This window comes from Podarcis melisellensis, assembly GCF_964234715.1.
Source record: "Podarcis melisellensis genome assembly, chromosome: 4".
In the NCBI taxonomy this organism is placed as follows: Eukaryota; Metazoa; Chordata; class Lepidosauria; order Squamata; family Lacertidae; genus Podarcis; species Podarcis melisellensis.
Genome location: NC_138531.1, coordinates 56,081,136 through 56,101,445, shown reverse-complemented (window position 1 = coordinate 56,101,445; position 20,310 = coordinate 56,081,136). Strand labels below are relative to the sequence as shown.

General features: G+C 39.3%; 2 long non-coding RNA genes across 11 annotated transcripts in view; one reads left to right on the top strand and one right to left on the bottom strand.

Annotated features, from left to right (window-relative positions):
* The window catches only part of LOC309368212, a 123,547-nt gene that overhangs the window by 62,366 nt on the left and 40,871 nt on the right, over positions 1–20,310 (bottom strand). For 3 of the 10 annotated variants that reach the window (XR_014167602.1, XR_014167603.1, XR_014167604.1), the window contains 2 exons: positions 16,205–16,313; positions 14,011–14,069 (listed from right to left, as the gene is read on the bottom strand). The exons of the other annotated variants lie outside the window; for them this stretch is intronic. This is a non-coding gene — a long non-coding RNA (uncharacterized lncRNA). Of the gene's footprint in view, positions 1–14,010; positions 14,070–16,204; positions 16,314–20,310 lie in introns of those variants that run through there. 10 annotated transcript variants of the gene reach the window in all.
* Positions 12,736–18,941, top strand: LOC309368217. Its single transcript, XR_014167645.1, has 2 exons — positions 12,736–12,986; positions 18,561–18,941. It is a non-coding gene; the product is annotated as an uncharacterized lncRNA (long non-coding RNA).

Below are 20,310 nucleotides of genomic sequence, written 5' to 3'. Positions count from 1 at the left end.
ACAGGGTTGTTGTGAGGATAAAATGGGGAGGAATAGAACCATATATGCCACCTGGAGCTCCGTAGATGAAAAGGAGGATATAAAGGTAATAAATAAACAAATGAACAATTTTAAAATAAGATTTATCCCAGTTGTAGTTTCACTTTCAAGCCATAGGAATCTATGAATATGCCTTCTACTGAGTAAGACAACCAGTCATCTTAATTTGAGGATAATGACCATCAGGAATGGTGGCAGTGTTGATGCTGCATATCACAGTGATGAAGGGGGCAGGGCAGGATGACAGTGAGGCCAGGGATGTCATATGATTCTGCCTGGATGACAGGTAAACAAGTTGATAGTATGTTGATGGCATCTTCTGCAATGGCAGAAAGAACCACTTTTTTATTTTCTAAAAGGATATAAATCACAAGGGCTTGTATAATCTTTAAGACAGGAATCTTAAAAGTAATTTCTTCTCACCTTCTATGTAGAATTTGAGAAAGAATTAAAATGCTATTTTACATTTCTTTTGGCATCACTGTAACTATATTTATCAGAATATTTATTGTGCAAAAAAGAAAGGTGATTTATTTGTACATAAATAGTCCAAAAATTCAATAAATAAATGTGTAAACCCTTGCCCACCAGTGAATCCTTGGTAACTAATGCTGACCAGAACATGCTATGGCCCATATGACTGGTAAATTTAAAAGTCAACTATGTTGAGTAAGACTAGTTTATATTAACTTCTGCTCATCTCCACAATACAGACCCTGCACTCAGCTTTTGTCACAGCAGTACAAACACAGTCCACTAGATAAGAGTAGACAGGTTGTTTCTTTTTCATTTGCTATTCAATCCACTTTCAGTGTTTCATTTTTCTCTCTCTCGTGCATTTAGTTCAGAGATGGTGATCCCAAGTGTAGTCTCCAGGGTCTCCCCATCTGGCCTGTAGTTTCTACCCCTCCATACACTGGTGCAACAATTAGGCTTAAAAGCAAGCTTCTTAGAAAGTGTGTGTGTGTGTGTGTTGAGAGAGAGAGAGAGAGAGAGAGAGAGAGAGAGAGAGAGAGAGAGAGAGTTAGTTCTCATCTTTGCCAGAAAGAACAATAAGCAAAGCCTAATTATTGAGGGGTGGGTAGGTTGAAGAGTAGAAGAAGTGGAGTTTAGACTTGATATCCCGCTTTATCACTACCCTAAGGAGTCTCAAAGTGGCTAACAATCTCCTCCCCCACAACAAACACTCTGTGAGTTGAGTGAGGCTGAGAGACTTCAGAGAAGTGTGACTAGCCCAAGGTCACCCAGCAGCTGCATATGGAGGAGCTGGTTCACCAGATTACGACTCTACCGCTCTTAACCACTACACCACACTAGCTCTCCACTAGAGGCAGCTGGGGAGGGGAAGAAGTGGGAGATGAAAAGAGCGATGAGAAAGAGAGAAGGTAAGAAAGAGACAAATAGAGAAAGAGACGAAATAAAATGAATATGTATGGGAAGGAGTATATAGAATGACGCTGGCTCTGGTCCAACCTTTCATGGCCAAGTAGCATCTGAATGTGGCTCTCTGGGAGGAAAAATCCCCTCAAATTTAGGTAGCCATTAAATTAATGGATATGAGTTAATGAAGTATGTTAAACCAATGAGAATATTTGTTTTCATTATTCACATTCAGGTTTGTTGGATGTTTTCATTCTTTCCTGTATTGCCACTGCCTGTGTCCATGGTGGCAGCAGAGCTGCATCCCGGGGGATTGCAATTTCATTTCCCCCAAATAATCCCGTACAACAAGCTAAACTGTCCTTCTTCTAAGCAGGATCCACAGCTGAAATTTGAATAGGGGTAGGCTCTCCAGTCCCTCACTGAAAGAAACCCCCATCTTGGGACATGGGCCAGTCCACCCTGAGGTGGATCTGATGTCACAGCTTCACCTCAGTTGTAGGAATGCAGTTGTTATTTCCCCCCTTCCCAACATCTACCCAACAGGCAGACTGGGCCAAGCACTTGCAATAGTATGTAGGTTCTCAGAAACAAAATCCTTGCCTTCCTACTGATAATCTGTACCCAATAAAGTTGTGGTCAGCCTTTCTCCCAGTTCTGTGTCTCCTGTTCTTATTTCATCATCCTTCTACCTAAGAAAGGACAGGTTAGCGTAAAAATAGATCTGGCTTTGTCTCAGCCTTTAGATTTTAAATGTCACCCTGACAGCTTCTGAGACTGACAGCCAAGTGGAGCCAACCAGAGAAGCCTCCTGTCTGTGACAATCATTGTGCTGCATTTTTAAAGTCATCATTTACTGTAGGTTTCCATTTCATATCAGTCTCTTCTTTGGAAAGTGGCAGTCTTGAATAAGAATGTGCTATTTCAATAAAAGTAATATAGAGAAATTTCATATATATTAATATTGATTTCCCAAAGGGCAGGTTCCATCATCACACTCACAGATTACCCATTCATTGCTATTTAACATCTTAACCATTGCAGACAGTTTCCAAAATACTGACTAACTTTGACATATGTCACAGGAATGCATGGCTAATGCTGGAAAATATAAGCCAATGCAAGTTCATTTTTCAGTAAGACAAACTGCTCCTTCTCAACAGAATTTCAGTGCAGTTGATTTATGGAGCCAACCACGCTGACACTTAGGAAAGAACAATTTCAGCATCAGCTAATACTGTTAAGTCGCAATAGAGCCTTATATTAAATTAACATATTTCAAAGCATGACAGATGCTTAAGCAAAAACATTTTATACCTTCAGATAAAAAAGAAGCTGCGAAAGAAGATAGTTATAGGTCAGAGGATAAATGGCACATATTCAATGGCCTTTATAGAAAGGAGAACACTGCATATAATATGTAAGAGTGGATTTAAAGGCTCTTCTACTCTCTAACTGTTCAAAAGGCATATGTAACCTTTGCTAGTTCAAAGAATAGAGAAAGGATGAGGAAGGGGGGGAACTATTTCCTACAGCAGTTCCTGACTACTTATGGCAGAAGAAGCTATACCACTTTCCTTGTGTATGTGACCTTGTATGTGACCGTTGGCTTGTATACAATGGTGTTGCTCAGTTCATGATAAACCTTACATCAGTGGAATGGTTTCACCACCTTGAAGCCACCTGCAGCCCAACTAGACCTGCTCTGAAGGGTCACTCAGTCACATTCAGAAGATTTCAATAGGTTAGATGGAGGATAACCCAAAATTGGTTATCACTCCATTCTGCTGATGGAAGCTTTAGCATCAGCTGAGTGACACCACTGGATACAACATCAAATTTTTTGTGCACAAATGGATCTAGAAGAAGAAAAAAACAAGACAAAACTGTCAGGAGCTGGGCCATTGGTAATAGTTTGAGATGAACCAGGAGTCAGAAGCTTACCAAGACCAAATAACAGACTTTATCCCTCTCTGAGTTTTCAGCTCCTTTGTTAGTGTGTTGCAGCATTGGACCCATTGCAGTATTGGACCGAGACCAATATGGAACCAGGTTTAAATTCCCATTCATAATCTGTGTTACAGTAATCCAATCAGAAGTGTAGCAGGGTATGGATTGCTATGGCAAGGTTATCCCCATCCAGTAATGGGCATGGCTGGTAAACTAGGCAGAGGCAGTAAAAGTCAGCCAATATTACTGAGCCACCTGGCTTTCCTGTGACAATGCTGAATCTCAGATTGCCACCAGATGACCTACAAGCCATTTAAAGCAGAGTGCAACCCCATTCAGAAGAGGTCGTGTTGGAGTCATCAGTGTAGTTAGCTTTCAGCTTCCAAGGTTTGCAAAGAGATTCACCCCATGTCTACTCAAAAGTAAGTACTAGTAATGTCTGTGTATTTACTCCCAAGTGCATATGCTTAGGATTGCAGCTGTTGTTTTATTACATTGATTAGTCATTCTTGTTGTGCTTTTTAATTTGTCACTCTGAAAGAAGTACCTCTAAAAACAGGCTTCTGGGCCTTTCTGCTCATTTTTCTCAAGACAATTTTGTAGTGGAAACAATTTAATTAGCTCTTTGTTATCAGTAATGAGATAGCTATTCTTCTCTGTCTTCAGCAATAAACATTAGTTCCAGTTTTTACCAAGTTTCAAATAAGGTCTCAGTGAACACTTTCACTAATAAAGCATTACTGTTATAAGTGGATATGTGCATTATCAAACTCTCTTTCTTTTCCTGAGTTTTAATTTGTTTTCCATGCTTGCTTGACTTTGATTTCTATAGTGAACTGAGCCATCACTTAATAAAAAAAAATTAAAATCATTTTATTTGCATATTTTCTATTGCATTGGCAGCAGAAATTCCTTAAAAGTGAGCATCAGTAAGAATTAATAAGGTAAATGATCCTCCACCATTGTTGGTTTTTTGGGGGGCAGGGAAAGGTGCATGCCCTCTGAGTTCAACCCCTTATGATCCTTTCAGTGAGAAGGCAAGGAACAATCCCTGCACCCTGAATTACCATTACATTTCTGCCCCCAAAGGGCTACTCGCTAGTGCAAGCTTCACTTATGATAGATTAGAGGTTATTCATCTGACCCCTGCTATTTTTCTGCAGTAGAAATGATCTCCCCCTATGCCCCCCAACCACCTACACTGGCACTCAGGACAATACTTTAACACTCCACTGATTCCAAAGGTTTAAACAAAATTCTCAAAGAAAGGCTTACAATTATTTAAGAGCAGTTTAGAATTCAGGTTACAGATAGGTAGCCGTGTTGGTCTGCCATAGTCAAAACAAAAAAAATTCCTTCCAGTAGCACCTTAAAGACCAACTAAGTTAGTTCTTGGTATGAGCTTTCGTGTGCATGCACACTTCTTCAGATACACTGAAACAGAAATTTCCAGACCCTTCTATACCCAGACAACACCATTACTGGCCCCAACAACATCACACATACCATCTCAGGACTATTTAATTGCTCATCGTCTAACATTGCATATGCCATCAAATGCCAACAGTGTCCTTCAGCTCTCTATATTGGACAAACAAGCCAGACCTTACGCCAAAGAATAAACGGACATAAATCGGACATCAGGAATCACAAAACAGAGAAACCAGTAGGAGAACACTTCAATCTCCCAGGACATTCTATACAAGATCTCAAAGTAGCTGTTTTACTACAAAGGAATTTCAGAAATAGACTGGAAAGAGAAGCTGCTGAATTGCAACTTATCACCAAACTTAAAACCATGGAGAAACCTGGCCTGAACAAAGACATTGGATTCTTATCTCATTATGCATGACAAAGCCACTTTTCACCTTCTCACCCCTTGCTTTTTCCTGTAAGACCTATTGCAGTCGTTAAGAGTCGTCAACAGGCTCATCACAGCTATCTGCCAATCACCCATTCCCACCACCCTTCTGAGTAATACCCCTCCCCACCTTCTCACTATATAGAATGGTCTGGAAACTTCTGTTTCAGTGTATCTGAAGAAGTGTGCATGCACACGAAAGCTCATACCAAGAACTAACTTAGTTGGTCTTTAAGGTGCTACTGGAAGGATTTTTTTTGTTTAGAATTCAGGGTTCAACCTAATGACTTTCCTTCTTCCAATTGTCAGCAGCTGCTCAACACAAAAAATTATAAGGACAAATATTACTTTTTGCTTGACAATGAAACTAAGGAATAAGGAAAACTGAAGGAAAAAAAACTATGCATATTGGATAGCCCACAATTCTCATGATGCATGATGTCAACTGCTTTTTAAAGAAAAATCAATGAAAATGCTTTAGTAATGAAACATAAATTCACTGGAACGAGTCTTTCACTTTGTTAGGGTACAAAAAAGATGGAATCCTCATTCCTTGCCAATTTGAATATATTTTGCAATACATGTTCTCTTTAGGTAATTATTTTCCTTTTTTTAAAGAATAGTGCAAACTAATGTAAGATGATTTTGCACTAAGTGAACAGGTACATGGTGTGTGTCTTACCATTCTGTATTAACTTATATGGTTAGTTGCCCTTACTTTCCCCTTCGGTTCTGGTTACAGAGCTGGCGGGAGGAAGATGGCCAGTGGACCCCATTCACACCTGGCTCCTGGCTCCCACTATTTCATCTTTAAATACCTAAGCTTACTTATAAACCATTTTAAGGACTTCCTTTGAAGTACATGTTTTTCTTATGCAACGTTCACACTGTGAGGCTGTGCAGGCATGATGAAAGAATGCTAGTAGAATGCAATGGACTCTACTACTATGTGCACTTTCATATATTTGTCTTCCTGACTATGTGTCCATTTAGAAATCCTAATCAGATCCTTGGTGTATGCAGAAGCACAATGCAGTGATCTCCTGGAAAGCAGGGTCACACACATTCATGCATACACCTGTTGGGAGTAGCAATAATTAATTTAGTTACAGTAATCCTGGAACTTAACACACATTTCACTTGTGCACATTCAGTTTTACATGCTTGGGGGGTGGGAATTAAATAAAATAAAAAATAAAATAAAAGCTGGAGCCAGCACTGATGGGAAGAATCCTTAAGCCTTTCCAACCATCTGACTAAATCTATTTAGGCCTCAAAGCACAATTACATGTAAGGGAAAAACCCAGCTAGCACTGAAAGCCTCATTTACAGTAGTGGATATATGAACAACTTTGATGGATTATACAGTTGGTTCTCTAAATTATAACCTAAGAGTCAGCAAGTATGACTGAATGTGTTCACAGTGGGTGGGCCTATCTTGCTCTTGTTTCCATGGCAATTCTTTCCCCCCTAGTTAGCTAAGAATTACAAACTGAAACACCTGTGTGCAATGATGCATGTGCCTAATAGAAAATCAGACAGCCAGCTGTTTTTTTTTAAAAAAAGGTTCTGGAGTTGGGAGTTTGGAAGAAGAATTCAAGTTAAATTGCATACAACCCTTCAAAACTTTCTGCTTATAGAAGTAGATCTGTACAAGGCAAGAAACTAATCTGTGTCCACAAAGAAACTTGCTGGATGTGGCCCATCTTAAATTAACTGCTTCATCTTGACTCCAGTAATCTGCTGCCACTTTTCCATACCCTTTTAAAAAATTTAAAAATGCCCAGGCAGGTGGAGATGCTTGCTAGTGACCAACTTAGCAACTTAGTGCAAGGTCTTTGTCCCTGCCTAATTACTTCCCAGTAGGGCTGTACTGAAATCTCTCCTTAAAAAATTAAGTTTTCTCTAGCTATAGTTAAAGAGAATTCCAGCTTTCTGGCTCTTTCTCAGGACATGATAGAATTTCTTTAGAATTTTGGTGGAAGTGCAGAAAAGCTTATCTTATCATTGTTTTGGGTGGCTTTCCATTTTAAAAATCTCAAGCACTCTGCAGCCTCCCTAGCTGCCCACTTATGCTGTTCTGAAAAAGGTACATGGGGTAAATTACCTCATGATGCCCTTTCAACAGTGGCATCACTGCCACTTACTGGGAAGCTGGGGTACGTTGGGAGGACGGTGCTATGGCAGTGCACTCACACAGCCCTGTCCTTGCTACTTTCCTACCCATAGGAGCCAACTCCTAGGGGCTAAGGGGTCTTGGCCCCACCAATAAAATATTTGAGGGGGATGCCCCCCCCAAGTTGATGGGCATTGCCATTCAAATGGTGTGTGCGCACCATGTCATGTGATTATGTGGGAGGAGCTTACCCCCATATTTTATTAAAGTTGGAACCCCTGCTCCTGCCCTATAATGACCCAGTAAGCAGTAGCCATACTACCATCAGGTCAGCTACACACTTCCACAGCATGCCAGCCACTCTTGTTTGTTTCACCAACCTCAGAAGCTCAGGGTGGGAGAGGACATTCTCTTTGGCAGCCCCTGTTCTAGAACTTGATCCCCACAGAGGTGCATTGGACATCTTCATAATACATCTTTGAGTCCATTTTGAAGACACACCTCTTTACCCTGGCTTTTGACACCTGGGTTCTATATTTTTAGAAACCACTTCATTTATGTAAAACAACTTACATTTACAGAGTTTTTTAACATTGTCTTTTAAATTTTGTAATCGACCCTGGGATCTTAGGGTGAAGCACAAGCTATCAACATCAAAAGTAATCTTGTAACATCTATTTTTCAGAATTAATGTAGCTAGTTCTTCATTGATGTACATCGTGACATCTCTTATATCATATTTTCTGAGAAATAAGACGACTAGGATGTTGAGATAATAAAACAAAATGCAATAAAATGGGGAAATTGCCAAACTAGAAATGGCAGTGACCTTTAAAATTCTCTCTCTACAGTGTCTTCCAGTCTTTAGCTTATTGTGAAACTTACTTTTAAAAAAGAGTATCTAATCCTTCTCATGGAGGTTTTGGTGAAGGAATGAAGTAAGCATCATTGGTTTAATCAGACGCTCTGTTAAAAGTTGCATTACTGCATCTCAAATAGACGCTCTGTTTCTTACAATAAAATGTTATAACGAGATGCATTTCATAATATGAATCTCAGTGGCAGGTGTTTAAAGTAATACAAAGGAAATTATTAAGTTAACTTCCACAAGACTAGTAATAGGTTCCCAAATAGCTCTTCTGCAGAGGCAAATAATTATAAATTTGAAAAAGCATACTGTTAATTCGACACCATTGTAATGACATCTCTGTAGGTGGCACATATCATGCACCATTTTATAAGCTTCTTAGGAGACTAATGGCAGCATTTGCACAATAGGGATACAGGAGGATGAGGTAGCATAATTGCAGCATCACTGAAGCATGACTACATGCTAATTAACAAAATTGGAACTGCTGCACTCATGCTCCCATTTCATCTATCTTATTTCATTTACTTTTACATGCTGTTATTGCCAAAAAATTGCTGTGTGTGTGTTGTTTGGATATTATGGTGATTATTGTCCGCTTGATGCTTCCATGCTGCTGTAGTACAAAAGCCTGGTCAATTGGCTAATGGTTTCATCCCAGAATCTGTTGTTCTTAAGAGTCTTAGGCAGTCATCACCTTTCTAATCTGGCTGCTCCTAGATCTCGCTACATTCACTTTGAATAGCAAAACTCAAGCTAAAAAAGCTATATAAATGTGTAATGCAATAAAAAGGTAAAGGTACCCCTGCCCGTACAGGCCAGTCATGTCTGACTCTAGGGTTGTGCGCCCATCTCACTTAAGAGGCCAGGGGCCAGCGCTGTCCAGAGACACTTCCGGATCATGTGGCCAGCGTGATGAAGCTGCTCTGGCGAGCCAGCACCAGCGCAGCACACGGAAACGCCGTTTACCTTCCCGCTGTAAAGCGGTACCTATTTATCTACTTGCACTTAGGGGTGCTTTCGAACTGCTAGGTGGGCAGGAGCTGGGACCGAAAGATGGGAGCTCACCCCCGCCATGGGGATTCGAACCGCCGACCATGCAATTGGCAGGCCCTAGGCACTGAGGTTTTACCCACAGTGCCACCCGCGTCCCTGCAAGTGTAATGCAATAGACACAGATAAATCTTAGCTGGCAATACTACATTTGGTCAGGTCTACAATTATAGCTGGACCATAAAGAAGGCTAATTGCTGAAGAATTGATGCTTTTGAATTATGGTGCTGGAGGAGACTCTTGAGAGCCCCATGGACTGCAAGAAGATCCAACCTATCCATTCTGAAGGAAATCAGCCCTGAGTGTTCACTGGAAGGACAGATCCTGAATCTGAGGCTCCAGTATTTGGCCTCCTCATGAGAAGAGAAGACTCCCTGGAAAAGAACCTGATGTTGGGAAAGATTAAGGGCACAAGGAGAAGGGGATGACAGAGGACGAGATGGTTGGACGGTGTTCTCAAAGCTACCAACATGAGTTTGACCAAGCTGCGGGAGGCAGTGGAAGACAGGAGTGCCTGGCATGCTCTGGTCCATGTAGTCATGAAGAGTCGGACATGACTAAAAGGCTAAACCACAAAACAACAACAATTATAGCAGTCTTACGGTAACCCCATAACTTGGAAATCTGAATCACAGTACAGCTCATGTTAGCATATGAAGGAGCTTCCAAAAATTGTGCTGCCTAGAATAGGGTGCCAAGAACCCAGTCAGTCAGAGTTCCTGTCCCCATGGAAGGAGCCCCATGCACATACACCTGTATAGATATGGTACCCACTTCATACTAATAGCAATCATGCATTCACTGGGGGCCAGGAATGCTGATTGTACATATTGGCCAAAGATAAAAAGTGATCAAAATGAGCACATTGTTGACTTGATGGCATGGGCTGTGCCTGCACTGTGAGAGGGAAGGACGCAAGGCAAGCTGGTGAGCTTGACATTGAAACTGTCACATGAATGTGACTTGGCTGTCACATGGAGCAAGCTTATTTTATTCTGCTTTGGAGACTAGGACCCGAACCAATGGCTTCAAGTTACAACAGAGAAGATTCCAGCTGAACATCAGGAAGAACTTTCTGACAGCAAGAGCTGTTTTGACAGTGGAATGGACTCCCTTGGGATGTGGTAGACTCTCCTTCCTTGGAGGTTTGTAAGAAGAGGTTGAATGGCCATCTATCATGCATGATCAAGATGAGATTCCTGCACTGCAGGGCGTTGGACTAGATCAGCCTTTCTCAACCTTGGGTCCCCAGATGTTTTTGGACTACAAATCCCATCATTCCTAGCCAGCATGACCAGTGGTCAGGGATTATGGGAGTTGTAGTTCAAGAACATCTGGGGACCCAAGGTTGAGAAAGGCTGGACTAGATGATCCATGGGATCCCTTGCAACTCTACAATTCTATAACTCTATAAAAAACAGTATTACAGTGAAAGCATTGAAAAATCATTTGGTCCCTAATTCTAAACATCAATGAAACACACTTCCATATATGAGGGGGTATGGCAAGGACATATTAACCAGAATTTCCCTATAAAAAGTAGTTAGAAATTTCTAGTTTATATTCCTGTCCATAAAAGTTGTTTAATAAAACGTTAGTAATTACAATGCCAAATTGGGTTGATACTTCTTCTAGCTGTCTTTTAAGTTTGTATTCTGTCCTTCTCCAGAAGCATCTGTGATTAGAAATAATTTTATAAGACAGTACTGATTATGTTGTTTTACTATATGCCATTTATCAAATACCTGCACAATGCTTTGAACAATGTACACTAACCAATGTACACCACACAATGAAAGTGTTTGTAAGGTGTATACAAGATAATAAATATCAGGAAAGACAGAGTGGCCATTTGCAAAAATGCCCAGACATGTAGCTGCAAGACTTGACATAATGTAGTGGTTGCTATTTGCCTTGATTTTGTAACATGGCAGAGCTACAGAACAGCAAAACGGGAAAAATGGGCATAATTTCTAAAGAGGGCCTGCTTTAAGAGCAGGACTGTGACCACCTGTTCAGCTGACCTGTTTTAGGCAATGCAAAAGGAAATGTTTGGTGAATAGCTAGAGAAAATGCAACAGTGATATCACAAAGAGCAGAATCAGGAGAAATGTGACAGAAGCCCCTGCCCAATTTGTTTGAAATGAGACTGGTCACTCTAGAATAAACAGCAGGGTAGGTATGAAGGATATGATGACAGCAATCAGGCACAGTAGGGTGTGCTTTGCCTTTGACATCAAATGCATTTGGCTGAGTGCCCACCACAGCCACTCCAGTAGGGCATAGACAGCTTACTAATGTAACCCCTCTTAAGTGATTTGATGTTGTTAGTGCACTACTCATGCATTTTATCTTTGAATTAAAAACACAACTATTATAGCATTTGAAAGTGACACAACATATGTCCATTCGCAGAGAAAACATGCACATGATACTTATTCAAATGATCAGAACACATTTTCTTCTTAAGCAAAACTCAGGAAATGAAACTGGGGGAAATATGACATAAAGCAACTTTACATGATAAAACAAATGGCAGCAATTAAAGGAGTAATCCTAAGCAATCTAGAAGGGGAGTTCAGGGGCTCTATCTTCACCTGCAAAAGGACATCTGCCCCTGGTGGTGGAAAGCTCACCCAGCATCAATATCCTTCTGATGGAAGAAGAAGAAGAAGAAGAAGAAGAAGAAGAAGAAGAAGAAGAAGAAGAAGAAGAAGAAGAAGAAGAAGAAGGAGGAGGAGGAGGAGGGGGGCGGGCGGTTCAGAGGCAGACTGACGGAAGCCTTGGAACTGCTTGATTCAAACCCTTCCCATTACATAAGTTACGTAATTTTGCCACAGCAGACAGTGAGCCAAATGTGATGGTAACTATCCCATTATTATGATATTGACCTATACCTGGGGAGATTTATTAGTTTACAGCTAAAGATCAATTTCTCATCCCAAATCTCTTCCAATACAACTGGAAGAGATAATAAGAGTACCACAAAATGATACCGTGGTTTAAAAAGGGACTAGTTAATAGTTCAGGGGCAATAGCAATAATAACAAGAAATCAATCAGGCATCACAGAAAAGAGTAAAGTAGCAAAAGAAATGAAACATCAAATGAGACAAAAGCCAAGTTCCCTCTCCCTTTTCAAAGAATCATTCTATTTGTTTTTCTTAGGGCAAGATAATTTCTAAGAGGGGTGTGTGTGTGTTTGGGGGGGCATCTTTATCTTACCCTAAAGACAAGGAGGCCTAGATTACTTTTTTCTTTCCTTTAAAAAAAAGTTTAAAAGAAGTTTTACCAGCTACAAGTGGCCAGTGAGTCTTTCATGTCTTGGCTGTGTTCCGACTTCCTTCCACTATGTTCTTCTTCCTGTGCCAGCTCACCATGGAAATAATGCTAATGCTAGCATTGTTTCCATGGTAATTTGGCACAGGAAGAGAATGCAGTGGAAGGAAGTCAAAACACTACTGACAAATCAGTCTTCCCTCCAAAGCCTCCTGGACCTTGTGATTATCATCAGAGGCCCTTCTCCATGTGCCTCCTCTGAGGGAGGTTGCAGAGGGTGGCAATCTGAAAACAAGCTTTCCCAGTGGTGGTTCCCCCATTTGTGGAATGATTTCCCTAGGGAAACACACCTGAAACAATGGTTGCCAACTTCCAGGTGCCAGGTTAAGACATTCTCATTTGTCCATGCTATGGTATGCTTTCTGCCTACTTTTGTGATTGGTTCGTATTCATTCTTTTTGCAGTTATTGTTGGATTGGCACTTTTAGGAATTTGGTTTTATTGCATTTTCCCTAGAGTATTTGGTTTTGATTATCAGGTTATTCTACCTTCTATAGATTTGTAAGGTGCTCTGAGATATCTTGCCTCAAAGTGATGAAAAAAAGTAATAGAAATAATTCAGATTTTCTTCCACACATATTGGAGTTAACATTACTGCTGGTCATTTAATCTCTTGTCAATTCTGTTCCAGGCATTCCTGCGCATTAACAGTGGGCAACAGCAGGCACTTTAGAACCCCCTCTTGGTGCCAAGTACTTTGCTATTCCTGTGCCCTAAAGTATCATGGAAAGTATATACGGCCAATACTTCTTTTAAACTGTCTTTAAAAAGGGAGGAGTGGAAGGCTACTTTCAATGGCATCATTTATATATGAAATATAGTATTTAATACTATACTTAATACTATATATTAAATATAGCAATCCAACGCCTAGTCGCGCTCTAACCCTGGTATTCTTAAAAATTCTTCCTAGTACAAGCCAGTTATTGGCACATTTTCTCTTTGGTCCTTCCCATGCAAATGAACAAATTAAATTGTCCCGGGGGAAAAGAAAGAATCTTAACTAAAACATATGTTTTCAAAAAAAGACAAAGGAGATTTTCACATATAGAACACTTTTGAATTGTCAACAGAGTTCTTGAAAGAATCAGCAGGCAATGCCTTCTTTAGGCTGTAAGAAAACAGATTGTATATTTATCACTTATTACAGAAGCATTTTCAAGATAACCACTTGCACCACTGATTCCAATCTCTGTGAGATGATTCAGTATAATTGATGTCTACAGCTAAATTGCTCCCTAACCTGGCTGGTGCCAGATATCTGAAATGGGGCAAGGAAGTAAAACAAGCATGGTTGTCAGATGTAAGACAGCTACATCTCCCACACGTTGCAGTTCCAAATGTACTGACAACCTGCCCATCTATGTGACATTTGACAATATCAGCCAGCTGCTAGTGAAGCTGAGTGGGATGTTACAAGAATTAGTCACAGGAAAGAGACCTTTGTTGGCTGTTCTTTTATGCCTGGGAGCATGAATTTAATGATATTTTGTCTTAATTCTATCACTATATAAATCAGGAGTGGGGAAACTTCAGGCCGTTGATGTTTCTCTTTTTTAAGAAAACATAAATCTTTTTTTATTAATTTTCTCAATAAACAATCATGACATTGAAAAAGAAAAAGAAAAAGAGAGAGAAAGAAGAAAAGGGTGGAAACTACACAAAATAAAACAATTTAAACATCTATATTCACTCTTAGTATCAATCCATATTTGGGGATTCATTGAATCCCCTGACTTCCCTCCACTCCCTCCCCTGGTTCCTTTGTGTTATTTTCATTTGTGCACGTCAACAAAAAATCTTTATCTCTAATTACTTCCTTATTTAAACATTCTCCATAACATTACAAGTATTGTTGTTTTTTAAAAAAATCCTGCTAATGTATTAACTTCCTTACATTGCTTTTGTATATATGCAATAAACATTTCCCATTCTTTTTCATATTTGCTATTGTCTTGATTTCTAAGTTTCCCAGTTAATTTAGCCATTTCTGCATATTCCATTAGTTTAATTTGCCAGTCTTCTTTAGTAGGGACTTCTCCTTTCCATTGCTGGGCTAGCAATATTTGCACGGCCGTTGTTGCATACATAAACAGAGTTTTGTATTCTTTTGGTAGATCAGTTCCTCTAATTCCTAATAAGAAAGTTTCTGGTTGTTTAACAAAGGTTATTTTAAACATTTTTTTCCCAATTCGTTATATATCATTTCCCTTTTTTTAATATAACCTTACATTGTCACCACATGTGATAAAACATACCTTCCATTTCTTTACATTTCCAGCACTTATTTCCCCTTGTTTTATACATGTTTGCTAATTTAACTGGTGTTAAATACCACCTATACATCATTTTCATATAATTCCTGTTAAGTAATGTACACACTGTAAATTTTATATCATTCTTCCATATCATTCCCAGTCTACCATCATATTATGTCCCACATCTATTGCCCACTTTGTCATAACACACTTGACCTCTTCATCCTTAGTTTCCCATTCCAACAATATATTGTCATTTTCTGTTATTTTTCTCTGGAAATTTGAAATTTCATAATTAAATCCTTCCTTTTTATCCTCTTTTAATATACTGTATCATTCAACTGGAAATATTGTAACCAGATTGTTACCTTTCCTCTTATTTTAACCCTCTTATTTCTTGAAATTTCTTCAATTTTAATTGGTTATCCTTTTCTGTTAACAATTCTCTGTATGTTGCCCAATTAGGATTCATATTTAATTTTTTCAAGGATATTGCTTCCAGTGGGGAACCCACCATGTTGTTTTTTGTTCTAACAAGCCTTTATATTTCCCCCACACTTTAAAAATCACATTTCTTATTATATGGAAACTTTTATGGATTTTTGCCTTCTGATACAATAAATATGCATGCTATCCAAATCTATTATCATGTCCTTCTAAATCCAATAAATCTGTATTTTTTAATATTAGCCAATCCCTCATCTAGCAAATGCAAGAAGCTTCATATTATAGCCCTTGATGCTTCTTCATCCAGCCTTCAAGAATTCTCCAGACCATGTCCTTCATAAATCCAACAATATGCTCTCCTTCAGTGCTTTTTCCTAGTTGGGATGTGTCATTGAACTGTGAAAATGCTTCCTACTTCCTTGAGTAGAGGGTGGAGATTGTGTGTGTGTGTGTGTGTGTGTGTGTGTGTGTGTGTGTTATATGTAGCCTACTGTACAAAGGAGACACACTCATTGCTCTGCCTAGTTTTGTCTCTGATCCCACTCATCTTTTGCCTCTGTGTGTGTCCACCACTGACATATGGCCCCAAAATTGCTGTCCACAAGGGAATATGGTTTTATGTGGAATAAATAGCCCATAACTTTTAAGCTCTGTGCAGGTGGTACAGGAAGGAAATTCATAAGGGCCAGTGGAAAGCAACTAGATTCATCAGAATGATAGAGGATATATTAGCCAATAGTTCACAACCTACAAATATAATACAATCTCATTGACCTCATACTACCTGGATCAGGTGGTGACATGATGACACTTATGGTCCACCTTCAGCACACTTTTAAATTGGTTGGACAGTACAGTGTAAATATCAAACAAAAGTAAAGCAAAATTACCTACCTGCATTATGATTCAGTGATGATAATGCTTTAGGTTTTCATGTTGACTTTGGCATCATTAAAATTGTTTCCATTTCACTGCTTTCAAAACAGTAAAAGCAGTAGAGTTCCTATAGGCAGAGTCAACAAATTCATACTTGCTGTTTCAGTTGAATTACAAAGTATGACGTTGTAAAGTATTAAATTACTTGCTTTCCTATAACAGGCAATTTCACAATCTGCCCCTCCAGATTCTCTTGGACTCCAGCTAGTTTTGCCAATGGTAAGGGAAGATACTATCACTCTTGGACAATACAGGTTATTTGGACCCATTCCAGTATGGGTTCAGGTGCAGTTATGGGGCAGAACTGGCCTTGGTCACCCTGATTGATGACCACTGTCAAGAAAGGGGCTAGAAGAGTGTAATCCTTCTCCTTTTTATTGATTTCACCAAGGCTTTTGATACCAACCATCTTCTCTACCACATTCCTGACTTGGCTATAGTTCCCTACAGAGGTAACCTTCCAGCAGATGACTTAGGGAAAAGGTGCTTCAGTTAGCAAGGCATCACTGGAGCTGTCCATGGTCCTGTTCTTGTTTGCTCTCTGCTTTGCTTTGCCTTGTCTTCCCAGGTTTCTGCTTCTCCTATGAGCCTCATGTTCTCAATGAGCGGGACACTAAGGAGAACTAGAAGACACAGGGACCTTAGTCCACTGCTTCCTTTAACAATCTTAAAATAATAAACAATATTAAAACTGAACCCACAGATGCATCCAACATTCATGGATGGAGAAACAGGAGTGGTTATTTCATGAAATATTCTCCAGGGAAAGAATTAAATTATCCAACTGTTTAGGAGGTACTCCAAAATGAACATTTTCAAATATTTGTCAGATAATAATAATAATGAGAAATGTAAGCTATGTCTTAGTTAGAGTGTGTGATTCCAACATGTCTTATACCCCACAATTGTCAACTATCTTTAGGGCACTTTCCACAATTTGAGAAACTATGCTATAGCCAGAGGAGGCCTGCTGACTCAATTTTCATATGATGAGAGTGAATAATTGTGTTCTAGGTTACACAAATTAATGGAGGATAGATCTATCAAAATGCATTAATGAGGAGCAACCAAACATTTACTACACCTCTTGCACTACCTCTTCCACATAAGGAATACACATACATATGAACAGTTAGCAGTTATGAACAGTTAGCTTGCTTTCCAGAAGGAAATCCAAAATCCTATTAATTTAACATTATATTTCTCTGTCAAAGTTTGTTCAGATTGAAAGCAAAGTTAATGTTGAAATTTTCTCTTAATACATCTTATTAGAGGAACATTTATTTTCCAAAGAAAAGACCTTTGGAAAATAGTTGTTTTGATGTAAGTTGAAATGATTTTATTCTGATGTATTAAAATGCAAATAACCTTTCCAATAAAAGGCAGCTGCCCAGTGTTAACCGAAAGGACAGTGTGTGAAGGCCAACTGTTTAACATTTACTGCAGAACGTCTGACCAATATGGCTTCAAAAGGCTGAAGAATAATTGGAAATTGAGGTTTCTAGTTTTATTTATTGGACTTTATGAGCTTTTTATGTATTTGGATTAAACAAAGATGTAAAACCCTGAGGTTAATAATGTGTAGAAAACTGAAAATATTTTGGTCCCCCCTGATCAACAGGTTAATGACACCAGTGCAGACATTAAATGTGCAGATATTTTACCTATAACACATTTCTAAATATTCTACTATAAATATTTTAATTTTAGATTTCATTATCTACATTTTTGTGCATTTTTTTAAAAAAAATATCATATTCCAATGCCTCTAAAAGTCTGCATGTAGATGTCTACATCATTCTCCAATGTTGTGCCCTCCAGACATTTTCAATTAAAGCCCCAGTTAGCAATGTGAATGGTCAGGGATGATGGGTGATGTAATGCAAGCACTAGACTGGGGAAAATCTCTCTTGTCATCATGTTCCAATGGTGTAAGCAACCCTTATTCAGGACAGCTTAATTTTAGAAGAAATCAATCAAACATTTAATTAAGCTCTATTGAAGGCAATGGAATTTAAGCAGCCACTCAAAATCAAATGTTTCTGAACTCAAAACCTAATTAGGTAATTTCAGATTATTGTAAACAAGGAGATGTTTAGTTGATTTCAGATGTGCCTGGAACAGGTTTGTTGTTGGGGTGTAGAAGAAACTCGGTACTGGATGTTGCTTTGCTTCCAACTCCATAAACATATTTTCTATTTCCTCCTACTTTCCCACCAAGCAAAGTACATCACCAGGTGTATCAAGAAACCATACTTTATTAGAAAATACTTCTTTTACATTGCCTATTTAATATGCCTATTTCCTTTGCCAGAAGGTGGAAGAAGCAACACAGGACCAAACTGGGACCTAGTCCTCACCAATGAGGAAGAATTGATTGATGAAGTGGAAGAACTGGGAAATGGGAGAAAGTGATTGTGTCCTTATGGATTTCAAGATACAGAGGCAAGGGAAAGCTGAATGTAGCCAGAGATGCACTCTGGGCTTTAAGAATGCCAACTTCAGAAAGCTTACGGAACTACTGGTTGAGATCCCACGGTTCGAAATACTCAAAGAGAAGGAGTTCAAGATGGATGGAAATTTTTTAAAGGTGAAATATTGAAGGCACAAAGACAGACAATTCCATCAAGAAAGTAAAGTTGGGAGGCAAGGAACTAAATAAATCAGTGTGGCTGCATAAGGAACTTGCAGATGAGCTGTGATTTAAGAAGACATGCACTGTATAAGAAGTGAAAGAAAGGGGAAATCAGGAAGGAGGAGTATACATAAGTAGCCAACAGTTGCAGGGTGAATGTCAGGTGGGTCAAAGCTCAGAATGAGCTCAGGCTTGCAAGATTGGTTAAAAATAATTTTAAAAGGTTTATTCAGCTATGTTTGAAGCAAGAAGAAGAATAAAACAAGTAGTAGGACCTCTAAGTGGAGAAGACAGAAAAATGTTATTGAGTGACAGAGAAAAGGCAGAACTGCTCAACACCTACTTTGTTCCTGTTTTCACCCAAAAGGAAATCAATGCCCAACCTGGTGATAACAAAATAAATGATACAAGAAGGGAGCTGCAGCCTAAGATGGGTAAAGAGGTGGTAAGGGAACACCTTAATACTTTACATGAATTCAAAAATCCAGGGTCTGATGAGTAGTACACAAGGAAGTTAAAGGAGTTTGTGGATGCAACCTCAGATCCTCTGTCTATAATCTTTGAAAATTCTTGGAGAACAGGTGAGGTCCCTGCAGACTGGAAGCAGGTAAAGGTAGTCCCCATCTTCAAAAAGGGGCAGGGGAAGAAGACCCGGGTAACTACCAACCAGTAAGCTGGGCATCAATACCAGGAAACATCCTAGAATATATAATTAAACAGTGGCATTTTATTCTGCCTTGGTCAGACCACTGTGTCCAATTCTGGGCATCAGAAGGAGCTGGGCATGTTTAGGTTGGAAAATAGGAGACTGAGAGGAGATATGCTAGCCATATTCAAGTATCTAAAGGGCTGTCACATGGAAGATGGAACAGGAGTGTTTTCTCCTGTTCTGAAGGGTAGAACCCAAACCAATTGATTCAAGTTACAAGAAAGGAAATTCTGACTAAACATCAGGAATAACCTTCTGACAGTAAGAGCTGTTAGACAGTGGAATGGACTCACTCATGGTTGTGGACTCTCCTTTGTTGGAGGTTTTTAAGCAGAGGTTGGATGACCAACTGTCATGGATGCTAATGTTGAGATTCCTGCATTGCAGGGGGTTGGACTAGATGACCCTCATGGTCCCTTCCAACTCTATAGTTCTATGATTCTATAAGGTTGATATCTCTAGCTATACAAAGTCCAGTGGGTCACACTTTGATGCTTACAAAGCCTACAACACTCCAAATATTCACAGTTTCTGGAGAGACTCCATATTACTTCCCACTCATCTTCATCTGAGTGAAATAACACAGAAGCATCACTGTGTTTCTTCACAGCATACCTTCATTTTGTCCAGCTTCCCCCCCCCCCCATCAATGGGCTGTTTCAAACATTATGGATCAAATCTGAGTGCTTTCAGAATCACTTTTATATGCCAGTACTTTGT